The following is a 10134-nucleotide window of genomic DNA, read 5'->3' on the forward strand; positions in this document are numbered from 1 at the left end:
CTAGATCATTGAATAAAGATGTTTGCTTTCATTCTGCCTTTTCCAGAAAACAAGCAATTGTTTTAAAGAGTTTCTAAAAAAGAAAGAATCAGTGGGAGAGCTTTTGATTTGAGCCAAGCGTTCTGCAGTGTTTTGTTCCCTAGTTTGTATTGTAGTCAGGGATGTGAAAAGAGGCTGAAATAGATTTGATTGCTGCTGCTCTTAGAAATGATTAAATAAGCCCATTTTGATGTTGGTTATCATGACCGTCAGCATGCCTTAATTTTTCTTTCTGACTGGAATCACTGGGGCATAATAGCTTCTCTGTCCAGATTTCTCTGTAACCACAGTTCTACCATAGGCTGATAGAAGCATATAAATGCATAAAACTCACTGTCTGATCTCAATTTCTGCTCAGAGGAAGTAAAAATTTTGGCTGACTATGGTTAACTAAAATCTTATATAGCTGTAGTGAGAGGCAGTGAAATAAAATGATAAAAAATCTGAGTGATAGTTGCAAACCTTCCTGACACTTATTGTGATAAGTGTTTGACTGAGTGGAGCAATTACAGGGGGATAGCGCCATTAAACCCTATACATTTGCTCAAAGTTAAATTACCTTTAATTTGTGCTACTTGGGAAACTTTTGAAAAATGATGACATCTATTTTTCGAAAATACAGCAGGTGCATTAAGATATAGATGAAGCGCTCTGTGGTGACCAGATGTCTGTATTATATATTGAAAATAACAGACTTAATAGTACCTGACTCACACTGGTTATTTTGATATGTAGTAGCTTCTGAAGCAGATGATTCTCAATGGCAAATTTGAACATTTACACATTGTGCATTCTAGTTGGCAGAGGCTCAGGTGGTGGAGCAGGTTGTCTAATCACTGGAAGGATGGTGGTTCGAATCGTTGCTTGTGGCAAGATGATTCACCTTGCCTCCAGGGTCAGCAGCACTGATGTGTGAATGCATATGAGTGCTTGGTGGTGGTCAGAGAGACTGTATGTGTCTGTCAGTCTGCCATGTAGCTTACCATCACTAGATGTAGAGTGAAGGAATAATGGATTCAATGTAAAGCGCTTTGAGTCCTGTCAGCAGAAATGTGCAATGTAAATCTAATTTATTATTATTTAGAAGGTTGTGTTTTGAAAGTAAAACAAGCACACAAAAAACAAAAAGACAAACAACAACAGCAAAACCTTTGTGGCCTTAAAATGGTTTGGGTAAGACTCAACATTACATGTTCATGTGGAACTGTAGAATTTCTATGTGGAGTTTGCATGTTCTCTCCACATACTTTAGCTTCCTCCTGCCATTCAGAGACATGTGTATTAGTTTAACTGGTCACTCTAGGAGTGTGTGTGAATGGTTGTTTGTCTCTGCCATGGCCCGGCAATGCCCCAGTGACCTAGTCACAGTGCACCCTGCCATCCCTACTATCCTGGTACCTGATAGGCTCCAGCCCCCGATGCGACCCTGCATTGGAATAAACGGGTTTAAAAAATGGAGAATAGATGGATAAAAAAACAAACAATAAAACAAAACAATACTAATGTGGTATATATTTAATGTTGGTCTTAAATGGATTTATTGTGCCGTAGAAGACAGCTTGGCTGATACTCTGCAGGTTTAATTTTTACCTCATGGATTCAGAGACCATCTAAAAGTGCGTTTCAAATGAGGTTCAAGAGAGATTTGCTTTTCATTATTGCATGGGTAATTTATTAAATTATGTAGCCTACTTCAACTATAATCAGAATACATTAAACAGATATCTCTGTGGCACATGGATGCAGATAAGCTTTGTTATACCCACAGGCTTACCTAGTCTCTGATCTGTGTACAAGGTATATGTAGGTTGATCAGTGCAAAACAGGTCAGTTTCACAGCTAAATGTGAGAGCACTTTCTTGCCTCCATTTTTTTTCCTCCGTTAGCGTTTGTTCACGTCATGTGACAGATGTGGAAATACTATTTTGCACTGCTTTATGTATCAGAACCAGATTTTCATTATTTTGGAGCTTCAAATAGACCTAAATCAACATATTTATAAAAAGATAAATACTCATCTTTTTCAGGGTGACAGTGAGATAAAATTTTATTATATTTTACTGAAAAGTTTTGCAGTGTGGACTGATGTAGCTCTTGCACATTTTTTTTTTAAAAATGTGAAACTGGGCTGGCTTGGCGTAACAAAGCCTTTAAGCTTTTACATAAAGCAGAAGACACAACAGTAACAGTTTATTTTTTCTTTTCTTAAATTCATGTCAGTCAGCTAATCTGACTTGATGCTGCTGTATCTTCAGAACCCACCCTGTTTAACTCAGCCACCATCTTAAAGTAATCCTCACCATTTAGAGACATTTTCTGTGCTTCACTCAAATTTTTTATCTCAAGGTTGGAAGACTTGATCCAACGCTAGATTTTGATTTAATTATTTGACATAGGAGGTGTCAAGTGCTACTTAAATACTTCAGAGGCAGGCGGCAAATCTGGTGAAGGTGCTATGATGAAAGCATAGAAATGCTGACAGTATAACAGAGCGACTTATAGTACACATTTGATTACAGCACACGCAGTCTCTCAGGATGTGGCTGTTTCACACAAAAACCTCCAGCTATGCTGTTTATTCTACTGTGCATGACCTCGCTTAGCCGATCCTACTGAGAATGACTACAAAGTGCTGTCACATTAAAAAGCAGTCTGAAAAAGTATTTGTCAATGATTTTAGAGGCTGGATGGAAAACTATTTGTACAGACAGCATAAATGCAACACTAGGCAAAGAGGATTATTATTTGTTATGTTTTTCCATCTATGTCTTTGTCTCTGCCTACTTCTTTTAAAATTCCTCTGGCTTTCCCACCATTGTTGGTGTAGCGGTTGGCACCATAGGGGTCGCTGTGTTGATGAGGGCTGCTCCGCTATAAAAGGGGAAGTGGCACTGTAGTAGGGAGTGCCAGTTTCCTGGTTGGAGTTGCCAGGACGTTGCTGGGCCACGTCAGCCTTGGTGCAAGGTGGTTTTTAGCAGCATCGGGTAAATATGTTTTTATATGTTGAATTTTATATGGTGGATGAGTTTTAAGTTTGGTCTGTAATGCAGGGCTGGGATCTGAGTGGTGTAGATCCTTGGAAAAGCATGTTGACTGAGTAATGGAATTCAACGCTGCAGGTATGTTGTGAGTATTGTGTTTGAATTAAAGTATTTTCTTGTAGTAACTTTGTATTTCTTTTTCTGCAGCTGTTGGGTACCGTTGCCTGCTGTCCTTTTAGGGTTTTTGTTTTAAAGTTAGTCCGCTCCTGGTCCAATTGTTTGTGGTGGCGCTGATTGTAAGGGCAGACTAACTGTTTAATTTTTGTTTGTTTGTTTTGTTTGTTTGGGCATCCCCCTACGAATGAGTTTAACCCTCCTGTCGGTAATCACCCGGAGCCGTTCTACACCCGACTCTTGTGCATGCAGACTTGGGTGTTAGTTTGCAGTGAGTTGTAGTGCAATCGTGTGTGGGTTTGGTTTTGCCTGCCATCGGGCCGGTTACTTAAGCGGGTTTTTCGCCTTCGTGGTGTGTGGTTCCAGTCGGGTGGGAGCAGGCGGATACCGGGTTAGATGACAGGAGGAGTAATTGGGGAATGACCCCTTATGTTTATGTGATTAATAAATTGAGTTGAACTTTTACATTGTTTATTCTTTATTTTTGAGTTACTTTACACCTGACCCCTGGTAACATTGGTTTTTTTGGTTGCTAGATGCTGCTTTAGTGCTGGGGCTTTAGTGCTGGGTAGTGTTAGCTAAAACTCCACACACACCTCGCGGCTCTGCTTTGTCACTTCCATTTACAAAACCTTACTTAATGAATTGGATTGTTCTTGCGTAATAGTTTTGCCTTTTAGGAGAGGTTTGGGACAATTTTTGTATTTGCTTTTTTGTTTTAAATACTTCTTTATAACTTTTGCTACAGACTGGCGCCTGAGTTTGTTGAGGAACTACCTGACACCAAGTGGTGGGAAGTTGCATTGCAACTGAGCTTTTCATGATAACGGTAAATATCTCTAGTGTTGATAAGGTTATGACATATAACTTATGATGATTTATGCCTCTTAATTTTGATGCATAATAAAGGGGTAGTGCACCCAAAAATGTGTTTTTTGAGCTGTAAGCAACCTAGTATTACTTAATTGTGATGAAAACTACATAGACTGTTGATTTGTATTTTTAAATTTATTTAAAAAGTAATTTTTTTTTCTAACTTAATGAATTGGATTGTTGGATTTTGTGGGTAAAAAATAGCTCATAATGCCCTCTACCGGGTAAAACCAGGTTATGTTTTTCGTGACACAGAGCTGTATCTACCGTGAATAAAGCAAAGCCCTCCAAAGTAATAGATTGTATTCCTCTTTAATTTACTTTTACACTTTGTGGTTTGTTTCTCTTACTGTTATGTGATCTCTTGGTGGTAGCTCCTTATCAGCCATTTTTTATATTTATCATCTATCCATTTTTATTTACCTTTAGGGACAGATACATCACACTGCAGTGACTTTCAACTGCTGCCAGTGGCAAGAAGGGATAGAAGCAGACGGAGGATGCACTGAAGATCTGAGGAGGGCTTGGGGTAAATAATCATATTTCTATGCACTCACGATGCTGGAAAAGCACCATCTGGGACAGGCCACGGATTTGCATTACAATATAAATGGGAAGTTACTAGAGCTGAAAGGGTGATGTGAAGTCACTCAGCCAGCCCCTTCACTCTGACAGGTTCCCACACCAGGCAGCAGGCAGGTGCACGGCACTTTGTTGGCATATAGGAAGGCTGGCGCGCTTCTTTTGCTTGTCGCCTTCTCCTCTCCACCTTACCTTTTTTTTTTTTTTTTTTAAACACGCAAGCTCATCTTCTTCCAAATGCCACATCTCCACATATGGAGCTGCTCGCTACTGTGTGCGCCAGTGTCTCTTTCAGATGTGATCTTCGGTGAACCCTCGGAGCTCTGTTCATGGAGGAGAAGGTGCACAGCAGATAAGGAGATGTGCAAAGAGGAGGCAGTTAAAGAAGTAGTACTGATGGCATATACTGAAGGTGCATAATAAAACTGTTAGAGAATCTGGAACATGCATAACTTGTGATCCTCTAACAATGCTTACACTTAAAGGGAGAACATCCAGCCCGCCCCATCTTGTTAAATCTGTGGAACTAGTGAATTATATGAGTTCATTTTCTAACTGGTCAGATTGTGACAGTTAAAGGCCATTTGTGATTTATGCATGTTTTATTACAACATGTTTTAGTTGAGCAGTTTTTCCATTTTTAAGCTCTCTGTTAATTTCCATTTGAAAACTTTTTGCATGACCGAATCTCACAGAGTTATTACCTTGAATCTGATGATATACTGTACAAACAGAATTTGAATACTTCATGGAGATTGGTGCCAGTTTGCATGACAGAGCAATGCTGGCAGCAGAGAGCTGTGAATGAGCATCATGTTCAAATGAATGATTCTCCTACAGCCTGACTCTGAGGGTGTGCTGAGGCTGCTGAAATTCTCTCTAAGTGGTATATTGTGTTTACTGGGGGAGTTATGTTTATGGGATGAGATTGTTGATTTTGACATGTTGAGAATCTTGAGTTTTTCCACAGTGGTTGTTGCTGATAGCAGCAGTAAAGAAATGTGGACATCTACTCCCATTCATTTTGAATGAATGTTTCCACACCACAGCCTGCTGCTATATGTCTCTTTCAATGTAAAAAAAAAAAAAAAAAAAAAAAATTAGACCCTTAGTTCTCTCATTAAACTTTAAATATCATAAATGGTATAAGAAATGTTTTGACAATGTGCAAGTTTCTTCTGGTTCTTATTTCATGTGTTTTTTTTCAAGCTACCACAATATAAACATGCACAGCTTAACAACACTTGACACAAAGAGCAATGGCAGTGTTGCACTCCTCACACTAAACTGAATCACACGAAATATGCATAAATGGTTTCAAATAAATAAAACTCAGTTTGCCAAAGACCATATCAACTGAAAAATGAAATGGGTAAAAAGGGAGTGTTTAAGTGAAATGCTTACAGTACTTCATGTCCTGCTCTTTGTATCACCACTGCCAATAAGATGTATGACTAACTGTGAATGTCAACACTGCAAAAGTGAAATAGATGGGGGTGTGACATACAAAGACTGTAAGGAGATTAAACTGAACCTGAGCAAATGCTTTGGCAAGAAATTCACACAAGGCAATAACGTGAGCTACATATCATGTTTCTAGCTTCGGGGGGGGGGGGGGGGGGGGGGGGGGGGGTGCTGTGAGCCATTTCACTCCATCCCTTTTTGCATGGGGTCTGCATCTCTGGAGATTAATAATCAATGAAGCGCATCATCACAATATGACAGAGCATACAGTGAGTAGCCTTGGAGCTCACACTAGCACACACATCAAACCCAGCTCAGACTACCAAACATCAAACTGATAAATAAAAAACCTGATTAGCAATTTTATTTTCAAATGAAGTCCCCTCCTCAGCAATCCAACCATTTCCAGGAGTACTGATCCCTCTTTTGTTTTGTGTCATGTTTTTAACTGGCTCAGATTGTTTTAAAAAAATCATAGCTCAGACTGTAACAGCTGGATAACTTATGTTAATGCAAAAATCAAAATTAGATAATTTATCAGCGCATACTAAGACTCTTTAAACCCCAGGGCAAAGATTAAGTTCTTCAACAGCTGAGGGGTAAAAACTGCTCCTCAACTTTGTTGTGCTGCATTTTAAGGTTCTGTAAACATGTACTCTTAAGCTGGGAAGCCCAAGTCCAGTCCTTGAGAGCTACTACTCTGCAGCGTTTAGATGCATCCCTTCGCCAACACAGCTGAATCAAATAAATACCTCCCAGGTTCCTGCAGCGTTGGATGATGTGCACGAGGGAATTCAACCATTTGATTCAGGTGTGTTGGAGAAGGGACACATCTAAAAATTGCAGGGTAGTAGCTCTCAAGGACTGGACTTGGGCACCCCTGCTCTAAAAAATAGAAGAAGTTGCTTTTTAAAAATTATTTAAACAAAAAAAAAAAAAAAAAAAAAGAGAAACCCAAACTAATAGAAATAGAAATTAAATCAACATTGAACTGTTAAGCTCTTTTCTGACAACAGAGACCTAACATTTTTTCAAGCCTACGTCTTTGCTGGATTGAGGGAAAAAGAAAAGACAGCATTTCCCTGGTTACGATGTAAGTCAGTAGTGGAGTTGTGGGCTGTAGTACAAAGGTGACGCTGGTGACTTTTTCTAGTCTATTCATTTTGTCTGTCTGCAGCTGTGTAGACCTTTTGGTTGACTGTCCTATTGTTTTCTGCTGTGAATCCCACAAGTTCTACCATCAAAAAAGAGAGAAAAAGACAGGATAATAGCAGCCTTTGTTGCATGTGGCTTTGAAATATCACATATTAATAGATGCCATTTTAGAAGTGCAGCTGCTGTTAAGTTTGAATAAATTGTGATAAACCTGCAAGTAGAGATAATACTCATTAAAAACAGTCACTTTACACAAAAGGAGTCATACTTTTTAATAATAAAAAAGAAAGTACAATTACAGTTTCAGCTTTCAAAACATTAAAAGACCTTTTTTTGCTCCTACTCAGGCTGCTTTTTCTTTTTATTTATTTTTTTACCCTCCATCAGTCCAAGGTACATTTTTTCCTGTTGTAGCAATTTCTTTTAACATTAGGCAGGAGATTCAAACAGCTCACATTCATTTTGGTATTTTTTGTGTCTGTGTGTCTGATCAAAGGATGAAACAAGTCAAAAACACAGAGTGTACATGCAATGATGCCAAAACAGCTTGTATGTGTTGCTGATTTGTGAGACAAGACAAGTCCTGAGCATTCATCAACAAAACTCACACTGGAATCCAAACACATTAAAACAAGAATTAGCATAGAATACAAAGCCTGAAGAAAAGAACTGCTCTATATAGACATGCTGGAAGGCCACGTCAAACATGATAAATGTTCAGTCATTACAAAAAATTAAACACTGCTAAAGTTTTCCATGTTTGATGTTTTCTGAAAGTTTTCATGCTAGAATGGACCACTGCTCTTTACTGTGCTCAGGATTTTGTGTCAGGTCAGCTGATCTATTCTCAGAGCCGTATTAACTGTTCGCTCGCTCTTTGATTTGCCTCATTTAAAAGGTCTTTGGTTAATTTAATGGATCGCAGAGTGAGCTTTTCAAAGTACAGCCAGCTGTAAAAGTTGCACAGACTAATCAGACATCATTAATCTAAAAATACTTCTTAAAAGGAGTTGCTTTTCTTTAAGTCGGTTCCGCTACAGGATGGCATTTTCGCAGCCTGAAGTTCAAAGGAATTTAAAAGGGTGTCATCACATCACAGTGCATCACATAACAGACCCTGGAATTTCAAGATTGACTTCAACCAGCTACCTGTCATATTCCAGGTCACTTCTCAGCTACTCCTGACTGCTCCACTTTAGCTGGTGATACATCTAAGAGAAGTTAACAGAATTAGAAATAAAAACAGGAAAATACATAAATTCAACATGTAAGTCTAGCATTATTCCATTAAATTTGTGTTAGTCTCGCACTGATACCTATCAGCTGTAGTATCATTGTTTTTCCTTCTTTTGTTTCTTTTGTCTGGTGATAATATGAAACATGCTAAAATAATGAAACTCAAATACTTTTGAAGCTGAATAAAGGTAAACAAAGGCTTGTACATTTTTATGGCTTTTTTAAAAATTTCTACAGAAGGAATTACACATTTCACTACAAAAGCCATCATCAGTAATGCATGCTGTAGATTGCAATGACTTACTTGCTCTTGCAAGACAGTTTTGCTGTCCTGTAAATTTCTCTATTTTCCAAATCATTCATCACATTAGTACTTGATCACCTACCTTCAGAAACTCTGGAAACCTATGAGCTCAGCAACCTCCTGCATTTCAGGTGCCTGTGAACACAATGAAACCGAGAACAACCTAGCATGGTGTAATTTACATGACATTTTTTTGATATGTTTTACTACAAGTGCAGAAATTTCCAGCATGCCAGCATGCTGTTGAGGCTCCTTAAGTTTTGTTATGATCCTCTCCCTTTGATAATGAGACACAGAAGAATTCATTTTCAAAATGTTTCATTGACACCATGTTTGTTTAGCACATTTCCACATTCAGAGCGGTGGGTTGTCAGTTAAAACTTTTGTATTAACGGTATTGATATATAATAATACAAAATTGTGTTCTGTTTCAGGTTATCAAGTCTCCATTTTGTATTTTTGTCAGACAGATAAGGACATTTTCATTTCCTTGACACATTTTGACATGTTACTGGGATGTGTCTTATCAGCTGTTTAACAGAAAATAACATCTTACCTTCTAACTCTCCAGCAGAATCAAGGCTTGTATGTTTAATATCATTGTTGGTGTTAAGTTAATTCATAAGTAGAAAAATTCCAGGTAGTTAAAAAAAGTTATTTGGTTAAAATGTGGATGCTCATCTGCATCGTGTTAGCCTATCCCATAGCTTGATGCTAGGCTATTTCTTTATCATTTCCATTGGCAGTCAGTTAAGTTTTGAAGTTTATTAGCATGATAAATGGAAACATGGTAGTGTAGCTAATTATAGTATTTTGCTGTTTCTGTTTTAATTTCACTTTCATCACATTATTTAATCTAATTTGTACCATGGATTCAATATAAATAATGCAAATATAATTCTTCATGCTCATGAATGGTGGAGAATTTAACTCACTGTCTAGTTGAAGTTGCTACACCCCAGCAAAGGCAGTACAATTGTAAACTTCTTCATTCACATTTAATGTTCTAAAACCTGAAAACAGAGTCAAGACGAGGTGTGGAAGCTTAGGTAACTCCCAGACCACTTTAATTCCAGTATGTTGAGTTTCTTTTAAAAGAGAATAAGTAAACCTCTGCCCATGGGCAATAATAACAGCACTGTTTATTTTTTCTCTTCTTTCTTTTATAAAGCACAAACAACTCCAAATTTTAGCTTTACAAAGAGAGAATTTTATATATTGCTTTCATTTCTAACAGCCATTACAGCTCTCAGTATTGGTGTGCTAAAACCTCAGTAGAGTGAAGCAGAAACTCTCCAATATCAATTGCTGTATGCAAATAGATTA

General features: G+C 38.0%; 1 long non-coding RNA gene across 1 annotated transcript; it reads left to right on the forward strand.

Moving 5' to 3' along the window:
- Nucleotides 1–2893: 2893 nt before the first annotated feature.
- LOC121651814 lies at nt 2894–3657 on the forward strand. Its single transcript, XR_006012497.1, has 3 exons — nt 2894–3023; nt 3090–3158; nt 3228–3657. It is a non-coding gene; the product is annotated as an uncharacterized LOC121651814 (long non-coding RNA).
- Nucleotides 3658–10134: the final 6477 nt, after the last annotated feature.

The sequence above is a fragment of the Melanotaenia boesemani genome, chromosome 13 (genome assembly GCF_017639745.1).
Source record: "Melanotaenia boesemani isolate fMelBoe1 chromosome 13, fMelBoe1.pri, whole genome shotgun sequence".
In the NCBI taxonomy this organism is placed as follows: domain Eukaryota; kingdom Metazoa; phylum Chordata; class Actinopteri; order Atheriniformes; family Melanotaeniidae; genus Melanotaenia; species Melanotaenia boesemani.